At 39.8% G+C, this 13,908-nt stretch overlaps 1 protein-coding gene and 1 long non-coding RNA gene across 6 annotated transcripts in view; both read right to left on the bottom strand.

Annotated features, from left to right (window-relative positions):
• Positions 1-13,908, bottom strand: part of ATXN7L1 (ataxin 7 like 1) — a 269,784-nt gene that overhangs the window by 130,132 nt on the left and 125,744 nt on the right. The window lies entirely within an intron of this gene.
• The window catches only part of LOC140533425 (uncharacterized), a 42,746-nt gene that overhangs the window by 16,128 nt on the left and 12,710 nt on the right, over positions 1-13,908 (bottom strand). The window contains exon 2 of the long non-coding RNA XR_011976916.1: positions 1-13,908. This exon is cut by the window's left edge and continues 16,128 nt beyond it. This is a non-coding gene — a long non-coding RNA (uncharacterized lncRNA).

The raw sequence follows: 13,908 nt of genomic DNA, 5'->3' as shown, positions 1-13,908 counted from the left end.
AGGAAAAAAAGCAAAATATTTTTCATTTTCAAATAAAAATAAGAAAATAGGTGTTAAAGCAAAAATATGTTAGGTTTTAGGTTCTCCCTTTTCCTCTCCCTACTTAAGTTAAAGTTGTAGGACGTAACAAAGTTGGAGTACACAGAGAGTTGGTATTAAGGGAAGTTGTACAATCTCAAACTGGAAATCTTTGGGAAAAGATGAGATAATGGTTTAGACCCACTGAAAGACTGGACAAGATAACTTGGAATCATAAGAGTTATAGAACTTGAAATCCCTTCTCTCTCTATTGTAGAAAGCTGTGCCCTAAGAACACACTTCAGAGTGGGACAACAGAGCTACTGACTCATTTTTTCCTATCCTAACTGCAGTCTAGAATGGCACCATGTAGCAGAATGGCACTTTGGACTAATTCTGTCTGTACACAAGTTGGAAAAGAGTTGACGTTGAAACCTCCATTTTGAAGCCAAAGTCCCCATTCTTCCAGTTTAACTAGTTATATTTCAAACCATATACTCTTTTGGCAGCTAAATCAAAGAAGTTTGCTATTTAAAATTGTCACTAGGTTAATTTTCCTACAACAATGCTTATCAAGCCACTCCTCTGCGCATCAACCTTCAATGGTTCCCTACTACTTACAGAAAAAAGTCCAAATCCCTCAGCATGCCTTTCCTAATTACCTTATACTTTAATTCCACTCTCCCCAGAGGGGCAAAAGAAAATAGTAGTAAAAAAAAACAACAAACCAAACATTTGACTCAAAAAGTCACAAGACCTGGACTGGAATCCTGCATTAACATAGATAGACCCCCAGCTCTAAGAAACTACTTCCATTATGTTCCTGGTTCTAGAGAAGGATGAAAAAGTTCTACACTTTTCTGAGGTTTGGAGGCGTGGCTTTGTTCCAGATTCCCTCATCCTCCATCTACCAATTCACAGAGCTCATTGTTTTCTTTGAGCATGAAGCTAGTCCCTGAACAAAGGCAATGCTGATTATGCTCATAGTGAATTAGGGATACAGTCAAAAGGTCTTGGAAAAATTCAAGTTGTCAAGACAATATTCACTGTTTCCCTTTATTCATACTCACTCACTGCTCAATCCCTCGCAATATGGCTTTCAACCCCAACACTTAACTAGATCTGTTCCTTTCAAGGTCTCTAAAAACCCAGTGACCTTCTCTCCTCTCCTCTGACCTTGTTCCAGCGTTTGACTTCTCTCTTTCAGGATCTCTTGTCTCTTGGGTTTCCTTGATCCTGTTCTGTTCTGGTCCTCATCTGACCTGTCTGACTATTATTTTGGGGTCTCCTTGGTTCACAGTCTCTTCCTACTCCTTCTTCCTATCCCGTGTGTGTGTGTGTGTGTGTGTGTGTGTGTGTGTGTCCCTTGAGACTTTTCTTAGCTGCCTTCTCTCTCAATTCTTTTCCTTTGTGGATTTCATTAGCTTTCACGAGGATGACTCACAGACTCATCTTTTTATCTGGCATCAATCTTTCCTCTCAACTCCAGTCCTACATATCCAACTGCCTGTAGGACATTCACAAGAAGTTCAAATATGTCCAAAAATGAACTCATCAACTTTGGCCTCATCCAATTCCCCTGTTTCTGGTAATGGCATCACTACCCTTCCACTCACCCACGCTTGAATCCTCAAGTTTTATGATCATGAAATCACAGATTTAGAACTGGAAGGGACCTTAAAAGTCATGTAATCCAACTTACTAATAACTAGAATCAACATTACCCGACCTGCCTACATCCCAGGGTGGTAGTAAAGTTCAGATGAGATAACGGCTGTGACCAAGCCTTAGATGATCCCAAGCTAAAAGTCAACGAACAAATATATTATTATAAATACAATTATGGCCAATTCTCAATTTCTCCAGCTCAGTGATTTTAGAGGTAGAAGGGAACTTGGAAGATATCCAGTCCAACCTTTTTACAGATGAGCCAATTGTAGCCCAGAGACACTAAATGACTTGCCCATGGTCACATGGTGAGTTAGCAATAGAGCTGGGAATGGACCTCAGGTTTCTCTGGCTGTAAGTTCAGCCTTCTTTCCAGTGTACCACTACCCTGGGAACTGATATGGGATTTATATTTACCCCCCTCAATTAGAAAAGGGGCTTTCAGCTGCTTCTACAGGCCTTTCTTTGACAGGGTGACTCATGGGGTTTGAGCTTCCTGGTTTTTGTGTAACTAGTCAGAAGGCTACTGAAATCCTTAAACACTTTAACTAGCACAGTGCTGGGTATAGAGGATAATCTTGAAAAATGCTCTGTGTATTTTCTCTCTATTTCTAGTGCTTAGCACAGTATCTGGCACATTGTTGTCCCTGAGTCATTTTAGTTGTGTCTGACTCTTCATTATTCCATTTGGGGTTTTCTTAGCAAAGATACTGTGGTGATTTGCCATTTCCTTCTCCAGCTCATTTTACAGATGAGGAAACTGAGGTAAACAAGATTAAGGGACTTGCCCAGGGTCACATACCTAGTTTGTATCTGAAGTTGGATTTGAACTTAGGAAGAGTCTTCCTGACTTCAGTCCCAGAGCTCTATCCACTGCACCACCTAGCTGCCTGGCACATATTAAGCAGTTAATAAAATGCTTATTGACTGACAGGCTAGTCCCCTACCTGAGCACTAAGTAGTGGTAAAGGTTGAAGGCTTTCCCAGTGAAGTGAGGCAAGTGTTGCCAGCACAACTGGCATAATCACAATCACAAATGTGTTGATCTACACCAGAAGTATCAAATTTATGGCTTCAAAACTGCTGAAAGTGTCACCCAAACAGGATTAAAATATAATTGGGAAATGTTTAACGAAATAAAGAAAAATATAATACAATATGGATAAGTTTAATATCTGTTTTTTTAAGTTGGTATGTGGCCATTTCCACTTGAATGTGACACCCCTTGTATACACTTCAAAAGGGGAGGGAAGGAAGTAAGTACTGCATCCCTTCCCATCTCAATCCATTGGACTTTTTATTAGAAGTCAAGGATGCCTCTGTAATGTGGAGTAAGTTAGCCAGTTAGCAGTAGCAGCTGGATGAATGAACACATGGTGCTTGAGGAATAATTTCAAGTGAGATTTCAAATTTAAGCTAGAAAAATATTGAGTAACCTCTGAGGGTCGACAACGTGCTTAGCCAAGGTACAACTGTAAAGCAAGTGAAGGAAACTTGTTGCATTCCTTTCACCTCCACCATACCTTCCTTACCTCTCCCCCTTCTTCCTAAGAAACTATGTATTCATATTCTTAGCCTTCATCTAATACCTATTCTTGAGAAAAGACAGGAACTCATTCACCAACAGTATGAATGGCTGGCTGAGTGTTAATTATCCCACTGGATCTGCTTATAAAAGGGTTTAGAGCAGGTTTAGTTTCTTAAAACCTGTTTTGTGTTATGGACCCCGTTGGCCATCTGTGGAAGCCTATGAGCCTCTTCCCAGATTCCTTTCAAATGTCTAAATAAAATACATAAGTTTAAAAAGTAAACCAACTATATTAGTTGTTTGTTAACCCTTTCCCCCAAATTTATGGAATTCAGGTGAGCCTTAAAACTAAAGAACAAAAGTTCTACTGGCTGAGTTTTGAGCATAACTAGCTGGCGAGGATAGGGAGGATCTTTTCAGAGGGGCATTTGTGATGGGCAGATACTCCTAAAGTTGAACTCACTTTTCCACACTGTCCCTAGTGGGTGCAAAGGAAAGTGGAGATGGTGAGGTGAATGATGTGTGAAGCATCTCCAAATTAGGGAAGTATTTTGTGAATGGCCAGTCCTCAAAGCAGTTTCTTATTTCCCACACTGGGATCAACAGTCCTCTTCCATGGCCCAGGGCAAAAGTTGGAAGAAGAACTTCCTTTCCCAATAAAGCTCCCTCCCAGCCAATTTCATTTGGATCTCTAATTCTCTAATTAGAAGAACCTCAAGATACTTTCTATTGCACAACTATGCACAGGTGGCACCTTTCTTTCCAAAATAGCTGGGGTCTTGTAAAGTAATGTGTAAATTAAAACCTGCATTGAAATATTCTGTAAAGAATCCATTTTAAGGCAATCATCCTCTAACTCATCTGCTGTGTTAAGTCTGCATTTTAAAGACTTGATTTTCTTAAAGCACACCTGGAGTAGTCAGTTTATTATGGTCACTGCAAAGGTTTAGGGGAAATGGAGTAAATAGGCAATTCTCTGTTCAACAACTAATTGGTAAAATGTCTTCTTTGGAGAGAGATAGAAACAGATGTGTTTCTTTTCAATAGCTTCCAATATAATTAGCTTTCGTAAGTAACATTCCCATTTAGTGTCATTTCATGCTCCCAGGTCCATGATTGTACACAGAGATAGGGATAGGGCTATATCTGTGATTTCATTGCTATAGAGACCTCCCAAATGAGGCAATTCCTTCTACCAATGCAGATTAACAATGAAGAAATGCATGCTTGTTTGACTGTACCAGAATAGGTATTCTCACAGATGACACTTCTCAATAAGGGATCCTGGTGTAGGAAAAAACAACTACAACAAGGAATCTAAACGTCTAAACATACTGGCCAAATAGCATCAATTCGTTATGGAATCTGAAAGACGGTTTACATCTGGTCATTTGTCCTAAGGGCCAAAAGAAGGAACTTCTTTTTCCAGTTGCACGAGGAAGTCCCACTGTTGCAGCCTAGGGGGTCTTGGGAATCCCAAAATTTGAGGGTAAATTGTGTGGGTCTGCCTTGAAAGAATTCAACTACTCAAGCCTTCTTTCAGTTCAAGTAGTGAGTTTATTAAAACAGCAGTAGGGGTGGGCAAGATTCCTGGTGAGTCTGCACTATTATTTGCTTTTTCACTTTGAAAAAATTTTGGAGATTATGTACTTAATCACGGAAATGGCCCCATTCCCCATACAGCGACATCCAAATGGTTATTTATAAAGTGGAGATAGGGCACATGTACAATGAATTAAAATAGTGGTCACACAAAAGATTGGTGACTTTCCTAAAAATCTTAGGATCACAAATTTAGAATTGAAAAGGACATCAGAGGCTATGTTAAGGCCCAGATAAATTAAAAGACTTGTCCAGGATCACAAAGCTAGTAAGAGTTTGAGGCAGGTCTTGAATTCGGGTTTCCCAGACTCCAAGTCCAACACAGGTAGGATACTGTTCACAATGCTAATCGAGCTCCAGTTTCCTAAGGGAAGGAAAAGCAGCATAGCACACAGATATTGATAAAGAAGTTGCTAAAAGTCAAAGAGGGGTTTGAGTGTCCTTGAACTTTTTTGGGCACATTATCATCACCAGTATTAATTTATGCAGCCAGTAAGTAAAAGGAAGCAGCAGTTTCTGGCCTAGAAGTCTTGAGTATGTAAAAGAAATTAAGCATTGGATCTGAAATAAATCCATCCTATTCTGTTTCTACATTTTCATTCAGTTTTCTCTGGGAATTTGCCCATGTAGTGGAACTTCATGTGTGGCTACGATCTGCAGACTCCTGGGATGCAGCAGGGAGAATTAGGCAGTGGCACTGGTAAATGGGAATGCGACCCATGATCATAAGTTTGGCAGGCAGATTCAATTTTTTTCCCTAGGCTCAACAGGGCTAGAGACTGTTTGAAAGGCTGAGTTCATGTTGCCAAATGGTAAGTGATTCCCAATGATGTTTTCACAATACTCCAGAGTGTCTCCAGTTATCACGAGGCATATTACAAAATTCTCCAAACCAAGTTAATTTTAATTCATATGAATTTTAAAGGGTAAAGAGAACCCAGTGGGTTTTCCTCAGTTCTCATCATTCTCAACCTTTTTGAAATATTTCATACTGTGTCCTCCTTATAAGATCATACAGCTGAAGAGGCCAACTAGTCCAAACCTCTCATTTTCTAGATACAAAATGGAGGTCCATAAAAGTGGAATGAACTGCTCAGTCACACAGATAGTAGGTAGGAGAGCAAAGATTGGAAACCAGGTCTGCTGACCCCAAACACAATTCTTTCCACTGCCTGCTTGAATTTATCCTTCCATAGCTTCCATGACACTTTAGGCACACTTTGCATAAAGCTGTCCCTGTCAAGACTGTTAATTCTGATGAATATGTTATAACCCCAAATCTCTACCTTAAACATTTAGAAATTTTGTTCTAACACTGCAGTTAGTCCAATCACCAGACAGCAGCTGAGCTCTCCCTATTCCAGGTTATACTCCTTCCCTGGGTCCTCCTGGCACTTCAGGCAAGTGGCTTCCTAACCATTCTAGTCCTGGCTCCACTTAGCCTCCTCCCTTTTCAAAATCCTCCTCCCTTTTTGCCCAACCCCTAGCTCACTTTTTTGCCCCTACGATGCCCTGTATTCATACCTCTTATGGATGGAGTATCCAGGCCTCCCACTCCTCTCTACCTCCTAAGGATAATCATGGTCCTTTGTCTAGATGAGAAGGGACTTTGACCTCAAGGCCACATGTGGTCCTCGAGGTCCTCAAATGTGGCCCTTTGATTAAATCCAAACTTCAGTCAAAGGGCTGCACTTGAGGACTTTGAGGGCCACATGTGGCTTCGAGATCACAGGCTCTCCACTCTTGAAAGACGTTTGCCATCCCTCCTCCCTTCAAGGCAATGGACTCCTATTTATTATATTGTTCTGTACTAACTATCCCCTTCCCCACAGTTTCACCGAAAGTCACATTTCTGTGGAACCAATTAACAAAGTGGGGTGGGACACACCTGTGCATAGTATTATTTTTATTCTCTTCCAACGGCTTTGGTTGCTTCTCTGTTATTTTTGGCTGACCTTCTTCCTCCTCACCCCTAACTGTGGGCATCCCTAAGCTTCTGCTTGCTGTTCTTTCTACACTCTGTGTGTGTGTGTGTGTGTGTGTGTGTGTGTGTGTGCGCGTGTGCGCATGCACGTAGGAGAACAGATCTGTGATCTGATTGGTGTAAACTTCCAGTGCCAATGTGGATTAGCAACTGCTCTACAATTGTAGTTTATAGACTTGTCGCTATATTACTAACTCCCAAATCTCACCTTTGCCCCAGTTTTCCATTTTCACTGTATACTAGCAGGCAGTCTCCTTTTTAGGATGTTTCGTCACCTAAAATTCAGCACATTCAAAAGCAGACTGATCCCATCCTCCACCCTGGCTGGAAGGTGTTCTTCTCAACTTTCCCATTCCAAATGATGGCATCAGTCTCCTTGGTAAGAAAATCTGGAGTCACTTTTGATCCTTCACTCACCTTTGTTCTTTGCATCCAACCTGTCACCAATTCCTGTTGTTTGTTCCTTCAAAATGCGTCTTGAATTCACCCCTTCTCCTCTGTTCCTAGCATGTGGATTTATGTCTTCTTCATCACCTCCTCCTTGTATTACTATGACAGGCTCCTAGGCAATCAACCTGACCTCAATTTCTCCACTGCCAGGAATTTTACTGAAATATCAATTTCATTGTGCCATTCCCATGCTGAAGAGCCTGTAATGAGTCTTTATCAGAAGCAGTGTGACAAAGTGTTTAAAAAGCTGGCCTCACTCAAGAAGACTGACCTCTGACACATACTGTTGGCGTTACTCTGGGCAAGTCACTTTTCTTCAGTATTTCAGAAGCTCACTTGGACTACATAAGTTGTAGAGAAAGTGCTGACCTCTATTGGTGCCAAGCTTCTTTAACTGGAAATTGAATGAAATTGCAATCTACTCCTGATCTCTACTGATCTAGTTAGGACTAGTTAGGACTCAACCGCATTGCCTTCAACACATCTTTCATAACCTGGCTCTTTCTAACCTACTGAATGGTCTCCTGCTCTCTAACATAAACTCTACAGTCACACTGGTCTCTTCACTATCTGCTCTTGGAAATACTATTTTCATTATTAGACAATAACTCTTAGCAAAGTTGCTGTTGCTCAGATGACTGTAATAGCTCCTTAATTGGTCTCACTGCATCCGGATCTCCCCTCTCCAATCTAGCTTCTTCACAGCTGCCAAATCAATAGCCTTGAAGCACAGGTCTGATCATGTCACTCTCCCCTGCTCAGGAAGTACCAGTGGCTATTACCTCTAGGATAAAAAATAAACCACTCTGATTGGCATGGAAAGCCCTTCACAGTCTTTCCACAGTGACTGATTTGCCTATTACTTTCTCTCAAACATTATGTTCTGGCCAAATTGGCCTGTTTGCTGTTTTCTCTACATACCATTCCATCTCCTTCATATATACTTTTGTATAGACTGCCCTTGACCCACTAATGCTCTCCCTAATCATCCACCACCTCTTGGCTCCATTGAAGACTGAGCTCATGTGCCTTTTCTGATTTCATTCCCTGTTGGTGCCTCCTCCCAAATAATTTTATATTTATTTTGAATATATCTTGTATTAGCTATCAGGGAACCTACTGCATCTCTCAATAGAATGTAAGCTCTTGAAAGGCAGATACTACTTTACTTTTATATTTTTATCCTAAAACACCTACACCTCAGTGCTTGACAAGTAAACGGTAGGTGCTTTAAAAACGCCTAGTTGATTTTCCTCTAACTTTGAAATGCTCCTTTCCCTTTTATTTTCTCCTTCCAAATCCTATCCATTTTTATGACCAGCTCAAGCCCCACTTCCTTCATTCATGTTTATCTGCTTGCCCAAGCTCCTATTCCAGAATCTCATAATCTCAAAGTGAGACCTAGGGGTTCTTAATCTGGAGGCTTGAAACTTGCTTTCAAGAAAATATTTTGGTAACTATTTCAACACAACTGGTTTCAATTGTAATCCTATGTATTTTATTTTATGCATTTAAAAATATTATTCTGAAAAGGAACATGGGCTCACCAGACTCCCAAAAGGCTTCAGGAGACAAAAAAGGACAAGAAACCTTGCTCTGATCCAACCTAAAGAAGAATCACTTCTATATCACACCTGACAAGTGACCATAAAACCCTCTTATCTCCTGGGCAATTCATTCTGCTTTTTGGACAGCTCTCATTGTGAGGCTGTGTTTCTTTTTATCACCTCTTTGTCATTTCTATCTGCTCCTTGGGGCCAAAGACAACAAGTCTAACCCCTCTGCCAAATTACAGCCCTGCAGAGACTTGAAAACAACTATTCTGTGTTCCCTAAATCTGCTCCAGGCTAAATATTCCTAATTCTTTCAATCAGTTCTGCTATGGCGTGGTGATGGAGGCTTTTCATCATTCTCCTTGATCTTCTTTGCACACTTAACAGCTTACCAAGGTCTTTCTTAAAGTCTGGGGGCTTGGGACCCTATTAGGTTCCAATGTTCCAGATATGGTCCGACTAGCGCAGGGAAAAGTGAGACAATTCTCTTCTCAGTCCTGAAGTTAGGAAGACCTAAGTTCAAATCTGACCTCACACACTAGCCCTGTGACTCTAGGCAAGTCACTTAACCCTGTTTGTCTCAGTTTCATTATCTGTAAAATGAGCTGAAGAAGGAAATGGCCAACTATTATCTTTGCTAAGAAAACCCCAAATAGGGTCATGAAAAGTTGGACTTTACTGAAAAACCACTGAAAGTCCAGGACATTATAGCTTTCTTAATGTACCCTGGGACCACACTCACCTCTTAGCTGAATTATCATAACTATAGACTATTCCACATGACTGTTTCACAAATATGTATAATATATGACCTAGCACACATACATATGCCATTCTATATTCGTTTTGTTTCCCTCAGCTCATTTCTTTGTGGGCAGGAATCGTGTCTGACTTTATGTTTCTTTTGTGTCCCTCCAAAGTGTCCAATAAGACAAGTCAAGTCAGCTAGACCAGCGATAGAGATATAATAAATGTTTACTGATTCTGACTTAGGGCTTTTGGGTGGGAGTGATGGTAGGGCAGGAAAGATATGTCAATGAAAATTAAACAGCAAGAATCTCCCAACTCCCAAATGGCAGAAAAGTTTATCCAGGAAAGAAGGGTCTCTGTCTGCTTGATTTGGCTTTTAAAGTATCTTGCACAAAACCATGGCCAAATAAACAAGTCCTTGTTGGGTTCCAAGTAATCTTTAAGTATATCTGCTACAGATTTCATGATAAAAATAGCAGAATAACAAAACTAACAAAATAGGTGGGCTTTTTTCCTGGAAAGAGAAGTGTCTAGTATATAGACTCCTGTACACAGAAGCAGTGCTATAAATATGAAATGGTTTGATATAAAATGAAAAATGAATGGATCCTGAGCCAATCTGACTGCTTGGAGGAAAGAGCACTTAGATATCCCATACTTCACAAACCTTTTCAAGTTTCCTTGTGCCTTATTGCAGAGGACTGATTGTGATCTACTCCCCTTAAAGTGAGCATCCTTTTAGTTTCATGCTTTCCCCACTAAAAGACAGTTTTTTGGGTCTCCATGGTGATTCCAGGAGAATTTCTTTAAGTTCAGTAGATCCCTCCAGGCCAAGAGCAGCTATTTTCCACACGTAGATTTTAGGAGATGAACTCTTCGCAGAGAAACTTCCAAATTTTCTGAGTGCCTAGGAAGATCGCCAAAGCCAAGGAATATAAAATTTTTATTTTGCACAAACTGAATCCCTTTTAACTCTAGATAGATCTTGTCTGAGCTAGCATCTCTTCCATAAAGAGGAACTCTTAGAGTCTTTGGATGCTGTCCACTTCTCTGAGGTTCAAGGAACTGGTGCTTGAAACATTGAAAAGGTCTTTAATCGCAACTTTTGTTTATTTGGGTCCAAGGCTGTACAACTCTACTGTTTAAGGAATAACCATTTAAGGGGAGGAGGAATAGGCCTAAGCTGAATTTAATTGTTCCTGTTATCCTTGTTGCCCCCCAAGTACATTATTTTTCAACTCTTTGATGATGGAGAGATATTCATTCCTCTATCCACTTCCAGGCAGTTGAATCTAGTTCACACCCAAACAGAGGTCATCTGAGTCTTTAGAAAATGTGATGGACAGGGCCCACTTCTGGTGCCACCTCCTCCACAAAGACTTTCCTGATCCCCTTAGCTGAGAGTGAGATCTAGTTCAACTTCCTCGTTTTAGAAAAGAGGAAACAGGCTGTTAGTTTAACAAATTTTGTTTTACATTGTCTATCTCTTTTGTCCTTATTACATTTTATCTTGTATTATACCTGATGTGTACATGTCATATAACCCTATTAGACTCCAAACTTCTTGAGGGAAAGCATCATTGTTTTTCCTGCTTATATCCCCAGAATCTCCTAACATGCCTTGCAGATGAGGTGATTGAGAATATTTGTTGAATGTCACAGAAGGTTAGAATTGGAAGGAACCTCTAAACCAAATCCTCTGGTTTAAATGCTTTGTTCCACAGATGCAGAAAATGAGGCCTAGAAAGATTGGGTGACAGGCCTATGTTCATAAGGCCAGTTAGTGGCTGAAACAGGACTGGAATCCAGGTCTCCTGAATCCCAGTTCACAGTAAACAGATGAAAAAGGATCAGCCTTTGACTTGGCCTAGAGCAATTCTGGAATACCACCTGCTTGGTACCTGTGGGTACAGACACACTCCTGGTCAAATACATTTATGGAAACTGTGCAAATAAAACTGAGGGAGAAAACAAGTGGGTGAGAGTAGAGAGGGGAGGGAACTAACAGAAACATAACAGATCTTTCCCATTAGGAATCCCCACCCCCCCATATGTGTGTGTGTATGCATATATCCACACACACACATATAAATGAATGTATGGATATGTATATATGTGTGTATATACCCACATGTATATATATGCACACATGCATACATACATGTATATAGGTATTTATGTATATACACACACATATGTATATATGTATACATATGTGTGCGTGTGTGTATATACACATGTGTGTATATATATGTGTATATATATATATATATATATGCTTGTATGTATGCCACCTTACTGTTATGGGAGCACAGGGAGTTAAAAATGAAACAGTTCTCAAAACCGAAACCTAATTATCCCAGGCAATTTATTAAATGACTAAGGTTCTGGGTCTTATTAAAAGAAATATTTGGTATATTTTCTTCTCCTCTTACACTTCCCTTCGCTTGTCAGCACCTCCTGGCAGTGGCTGGAACAACCATACTGATTTTGCTGTATGTGCCAATCATTCTGATTTACCAAAAGAAAGAATAGATTAAAAAATCAGCCAAGTGATTAACAATGAACGCATGTCAATTAGAGCACAGCCACTATTAAGAGTCAGAGAAGGGACTGGTTTGAGGCTGCCTTTTCGTCCACATCCTCTTTTCCCTCTCTATATTGATCAAATGAGAAAATATGTCAAGTATTTTGTAAACTTTAAAGGGTCATATCAATGTCTGCTAATATGATTCTATGACACTCTGGGTGTCCCTTCCCTTACCTCCTTTCCACCTTCAAAGGTCTCTCCTTTCTTACCTTCTACTTCTCTAGTTTTCCTCCTGTTTCTCTGGCTTTCTGAGTTTAGAAATATATGACAATTCTTTTTTTTAAAATTCTTTTTTTCAATCCTTTTTCTCTGCCCATCTCTCTCTACACTCATCTCCTCCAGATATTTTCAACTATCACCAATATATAGGTTCTTCTAAAATCAGCATCTCTTTGTGAAGCTTTTCATTACAGCAGTAATCCCTTTCTCCAGCTACCTGCAACTCATTAAAATGCTCTTTCCTTCCCTACCTACCTGATTCCCTTGACCAATTTCCCCATTTCAAAGAATCGTAGAAAGGGACCTTAGAGAGATCATCTTAACTTGGCACCACCATTCATTCATCCCTTTCCCCAGGCTTAAAACTTGGGGGTCTTTTTTCATCTTCCACATCTAATTACATAGTTCAATTAAATCTTTCTTCACAAATGTCTTAGGACATTTATGGTCATTAGGTCATTAGGAATCTATTGCACAGATTAATTTTCTAAAAGAAAAATACCAACAAAAAACCAACACACAACCCACTTCTTTCATCATCAATTAATCAATCAACAAGTATTTATTAAGTACCTGCTGTGTGCTAGTCACTGCGCAAGGCATTATTAGGGAGGCAAATACAGACTATCTGTTGAAGAACCTATCATGGCTCCCTTCTGCTTACTGAATACTCTAAATTTCTCAGCTGGATATTTAAGGCTCTTCATCACCTGATCCCACCTTAACTATTCCATCTGGCTACTGCTCCATAATATGAACCCTCTGTTCTGGTCAGTGTGACTTACTTGCTAATTCCTCTTAGATGTCATGTGTAACCTCACCTCTGTGTTTGAGCTATTCTTCAAATCTGAAATGTCAACTTCATTCCTCTCCAGTAATCTACATTTTATGCTTCCTTCAAAGCATACTTAATAACCACTTCTTCCATGGGAACTTTTGAGAGTAATTTTAGCCCAAAATGATTTTCTCAATTTCTTTAGAATGAAAAATCAAATATATAATGAAAAGCCATTATACATTTTACATGTAATGAAAAAGCACAGAATGGAATATATATCTACATGTACAAATACACACTTATATATGCACATACACGCCTTTGTGTATAATCGTAATATATGTGGGGTAGGATATATCTCTCTTTTTTATATACTGCTCTGAATTGTTCTCCTGCTGTTTTTCTTATTTGTCTCCCTCACTAGATCATCACCTCCTTAAGGTGATATTAAAAAAAATCCCCCATAATGACAGTTATTATATTTCCTGAATTCCAAATTTAAACATATGGTGGGAAAACTGATCCCCTCCTCCCAATTTGTGAATTGGACAGAGTATTCCAAAATGGGACTATTCTAAAACATCTATGGTATGTGGTACCCTGGAACACCCTTGTTGAAGGAATGAATACTTTGGGTAAGTTAGCTACTCACCTTGTACTCTGAGGGAACTGATCCTTAAACGTCTAAGATATGCACTTAGTCGGTCCATTCCTGGGGATTTCCTCATTATTTTGCTGTCATCTTTGGAAAAGGATATTTTGCTGGCT

This window comes from Notamacropus eugenii, chromosome 3, assembly GCF_028372415.1.
Source record: "Notamacropus eugenii isolate mMacEug1 chromosome 3, mMacEug1.pri_v2, whole genome shotgun sequence".
NCBI lineage: Eukaryota > Metazoa > Chordata > Mammalia > Diprotodontia > Macropodidae > Notamacropus > Notamacropus eugenii.
Note: the sequence above shows the minus strand (reverse complement) of the source record. Positions and strands in the feature narration are given on the sequence as shown.